The 4959-nt window shown below is 34.9% G+C and overlaps 1 long non-coding RNA gene across 4 annotated transcripts; it reads right to left on the bottom strand.

The window, feature by feature from the left end:
• LOC113278315 lies at positions 1–4606 on the bottom strand. Of its 4 annotated transcripts, none has more exons than XR_003325436.1 (10): positions 4501–4606; positions 2993–3162; positions 2616–2912; positions 1970–2497; positions 1541–1654; positions 1128–1176; positions 984–1040; positions 720–811; positions 523–573; positions 1–420 (listed from the first exon to the last, which is right to left on the bottom strand). It is a non-coding gene; the product is annotated as an uncharacterized LOC113278315 (long non-coding RNA). The 4 variants fall into 4 exon arrangements; XR_003325433.1 differs by having other exon boundaries at positions 1505–1654; XR_003325429.1 differs by having other exon boundaries at positions 1128–1654; positions 2616–2882.
• Positions 4607–4959: the final 353 nt, after the last annotated feature.

Consider the following 4959-nt stretch of genomic DNA (forward strand, 5'->3'; position numbering starts at 1 on the left):
TTACAACAAAGAAAAACATTACAAGAATCACTAGACAACAACAATTGTCATTTGGATAATGTCTATACACTCCATATTATACCAACAGAAAGTTACATAATGTTTCAACCAATAAGGAAGTCTAACATTTTGTCTACAATGGAAAAATGAAGGATGAAAGACAAATACATGAAGTACCTGCCCATCTATGGCCACACATCTGCAAGCATGATCCTACTGAACCCCAATTGTTATTAGTGGTGGAAATCATTAATAAGCAGGATATTGTCCATAACCAGCAACCCAAATGAGTGGTGCAAATCATCACCATGTGAATGAACTAGATCACTCTGGAGAGAAGATGTTAAAAATGAATACTTATGTTTCCTTGTTCTAGCTCTCATCCCTTGCCATATCAAGCTGTAGAACTTCATCAACCTCCTGTTATATTGAGAGTCAAGAAAAAAATGTCATGTAAATGTTGACTGTAATACACTTGATAATAACTAACACTGTAAGACTAATGGTTAAAACTATACTAACCTCAAATGTGCTAGCAGCGCAAGAAACCTTGAGAATGCAAGAGTAAGAACTCTGCAAAGTTTTTCCATGATGAGAATTCAATAAACAGTTGTATCGAAATAAGAAGAACAAGAGAAAGCATAATACATAGAAACAAACATGACACTGAAAGGGAAAAACCAAGAGAGCGCAAAATTTGAATTATGCTAAACATGTACCCTGCCACAAGAATTCGATGAATTATTTTCTTCTTCCTCTTTTGCAAACACAATTTAAGAATTCAGTGCACATTTACTAGCCATCCTGAACCCTGCCAAAGTAAACAACAGTAAAGTAAGTGATCAAGATTTAAGATATACCGGCAAATGAGGCCACAGACTAACATGTTGATTTCAACAAGTTTTTAAGAAAAGAGTACGGAGATATATCAAGTGTTGGACAAGGAATGAGGATGCATAGAGGACAAGGAGATAGAAACATACCTTGACTAACAAAACCCTTGTGCTAGTACTTCATTCTCAAAGTGGTTCATACTTCGCCTGCAACTCGGCTTCTAAGTTAGGTAACTGTAAAAAGTAAGATTATAGTAACAATTATACAAAGAGAGTTGGAGCTAATGTATCAACCTTGGTTGTAAGCAGCAGTACCTCCATAAATGTAAGAATCTTGCAGAACCTGCATAAAAAGAGAGTTGAACTAATTCAGATAACAAAGGAAATGCAAGTGTTAGTACTTAAGTAAGAAAAATACAAAAATATCAAATAAAGTAATATACAAAGTAAATGCCAAGACAACGTATAAGCAAAACATGAAAACAAAAAATTGATTAAAGAGGGAATGCAAGTGTTGATAATTTCAATGAGCCCGAAAGAACCCATCAACCCCTGCGGACATGATCAGCATCCCAAGGCTGATGCCTTAGCAAGTCATGTATACAAATATACATGAATCAGTTAAGGACATTCACACAAGAAGGTGTTGTCTCTTGCTCTTCTGCACGTACAGATCTAGATGCATCCGTTGAGTGTGAAATGGACACCTTTTGCGTTTTTCTTCTCGGCGTGGCTCTATTAACATCTTTTTGAAATCATATGGCTCTTAACTGGTCAAACTGAGCAGTTACCACATAAAGCCTCTCCGTGAGAATCAGAGCCTGTAATTCCTCAAAACAGCAAACATGAGAATGCAAAGAATTGAAATGATCAAAAGGAAGGGTAAAAGGAGAAGCAAAACTAAAGCATATAAGAACAAAAGTATCATCATGCCTTGTTCAAATCTTAAAAGTATATTATCATGCCTTGTTCTCTACTTTCTTTTTACTGAATATAGTAGTACCATCAATCAAATCCCACAGCTAAATCCCAACCTTGCAAATTTCAAATTACAATTCCAGTCATACTGAGATCTCTATTTACTTATACCATCAAGTTACATTATATAATGCAGTGAGATCACAACAGAGACTTACCATTGAAAGGTCGCAAACGGCATAATCCCGCAGCTCGCTGATCATTAAGTGTAATACCTCGCAAGAAAGTGTCAACAGAAGGTTAATATTAGAAAATTTCAGCAAACTGAATCCAGTCATAATCAAATGAACTTACCAGGGATTGATATTCCCTCGGGTGGCTACTAGCTTCAGTTGACCTTATACTCCTGCGAAACTACAAACATATACGTATACAGGAACCACATAAATGCAACAAGTAAAATCCATTCATACGAGAATGGTTAAGGTTCACATAGATATATATTACATGCCAAGTCTTTTCAGTTAAAGTAAAATACTAGTCAACCACATATACATTACATCATATGCTTCTTATGCACAAGGGCAACTGGACTTTTGCAAAAGTGTGAAAATTAGCAAGAAAAAGTAAAAAGCCATGTGAACATTAGCATAAAAGTAAAAGCCATATGTGTTTATCGTTGATATACGCGAAAGATGATGGCTGAGATATCTTCACAACATTTCTACTCATGGATTCTCCATCTCCTAAATTTACAAATATGATGACTTGATTAGTATATTAATCAATCATTTACATGTACCCTAACATCAAGAAGTGTTGAAATTTAAAGATAACAGAACATTGTCGATATAGTATACATACCAGTTCAGCTCTCACCAAACTATGAGGTTTTCGACCGGTGGTATAAATGTAATCATATCTTTTCTTTTTCCTATTATTATCTACTCTAGTTTTGTGTACTTCTTCATCCTCCTCGTTGCGACCGAATGTTTCCCAGTCCTCATCTTTTACATTTGGAGGAGTATGCAAGATCCTTTCTTCATAAGTAGTATATGGATCATAATATGTTGTTCGTAACTCCCACTTATGTCACCTCCATGGATCAGACATCCCCTTCACCACAGTTTCCTTGAAAGTATTGGGCAGTAGAAATGGTATCTTGAAAAACATTATCTCGCTTAAACTTAAATAAAGTTAACATAAGTATGAACGTAAATCAAATTGAGGTAAGTTTGTACCTGTAGTTCATTCCAGACATCCTCTTTGTAAGTATCTGGCACATCCTTCCAGGTTTTGTAGGAGATAGGGATATGAGTACGAACCAAAGAGCCCTTCAGGTGGCCAAGTTTAGTTGAATTTTTAGACATGGGAAGTCCATTTTCATCTACCCCATTGCTTCCATAATAACCTGTAAAATAACAGTTAAAGAGCATCTATATGTGAAAGAATTTTTTTTTATCAACCTTGTCACTATCACATAAACAACGAAATCAAATTTCTCAAATAAACAGAACCTCTTAAGTTTGGATAACCTGTAAAATAACAATTAACAAATATCTATATGTGAAAGATACAAAACCTATCAACCTTGTCACCATCCACATAAACAAACCAATCTAATTTCTCAAGTAAGCAAACTTTATCAGAATCAGAAAAAGTGCATACATCACAATGGAAGCAGACATCATTTTAAAAAATATTTCTGCACATAAATTTTTCTAGACTCTCATTGTCAGTAAGAGATGATTGGTAACTAGTTGGAAATTCAAAGGAATCTACTGCGGAAGTTACGACTTACGGTGAATGCAAGATCAAAGACCATCCTACATCAGTTGGATCCTTTGAGTAAAACACTTGTGTCGCAGAGAAGGAATCAAGGCAAGACAGTAACTCATAAGCAACTTGAATAATTGAACACCTTGAGGCTTTAACACGGGAAATATATCACAATAAAAAAATGTTAACAAGGGTCTTTCCATGAATACCTATCTGCCAAGCTATACACCCATTTTGTCATAGACCTGAATTTCTACCTACCTAAAATCACTTTCATTTCTTTAGAAGCTTTCTGCAGCTACCAGAACTACGTGAAATGGCCGGAAAAAAACCCCAATCAAACCAGGACTACACCCACAATAGCTAAGTCTTCAAAATTTCAACAATGGTTTGGAAGGATTTCTCAAAAATGTGGTCACTAACAATATATCAAGCTAATGAAAATGAAAATTCTCAAATAACCCCATAATCATATCATTCAAGAAACCACAAACAAAAATCAAGAGTTAAATGGGCTTCTACTGATTGCTACAATATAAAAACAAATGATAATTAAAACACTATATCCAGAAAATCAAACATTTAATGATAAAGATGAAAAGAATTTGTAAACCCTAACTTTACCTGATAAAGTTTGTATAAAATCAAACCCAACATAAATAACTTTGTATGAAATCAAAAGAAAATTCATTGAAAATATGTACAAACACGATTTAGAGAAACCCTAACAAAACCCCAAATCAAAACCCTAATTTCTTTTCAAATCTGAAATGAAATTCAGATTTACTGGTTTCCTCCGAAAATAGGGTATCTATTTCCAACGAAATTAGGGTCTTAATTTAGAGAATATAGACACGAGAAAACTCGATTTAACACCAAATACACAAAACCCTAACTATTAATTTACCAAACCCTAACAAAAATAACATCATTAACGGATATAAACAAAGAAATACCAAAATTTACAAACCTGGATTCAAGGTGGGGAGAATCTCAATGGCGGAAGATATCTTCTTCGGATTAATGGCGTGAGAGTTCACAGAGAGTGAGAGAGAAAGAGAGGACCAGTGTGTTTCTGTGTCTTTAAGGACGAGAAGATATTTTCCAAGGATAATATCGATTATGCACAAGGACGATTTGCATGCGTGAAACAAATCGGTAAAAGAAGTGTTTCCGGCTATTTACTGCCACACACTTAGCTCACATGCATGAAATAAATACAGTTGCGAATAGCAACAGAGTGTAAGCAGTTGCGAGATTAGTAACAACATCTGGCTGTTGCGAATATTTAGCAATAGATATTCGCAACTGAAAATTAGCAACTGCTACATTTCCATTGCTAATTTGAGTTGTTATCTGGCCAATATGGTGTAGTGAGCGTTCATCATTTGAAGACGAAGAACTACTAAGGGGAGATTGTGGAACTTCA

The sequence above is a fragment of the Papaver somniferum genome, chromosome 1, assembly GCF_003573695.1.
Source record: "Papaver somniferum cultivar HN1 chromosome 1, ASM357369v1, whole genome shotgun sequence".
In the NCBI taxonomy this organism is placed as follows: domain Eukaryota; kingdom Viridiplantae; phylum Streptophyta; class Magnoliopsida; order Ranunculales; family Papaveraceae; genus Papaver; species Papaver somniferum.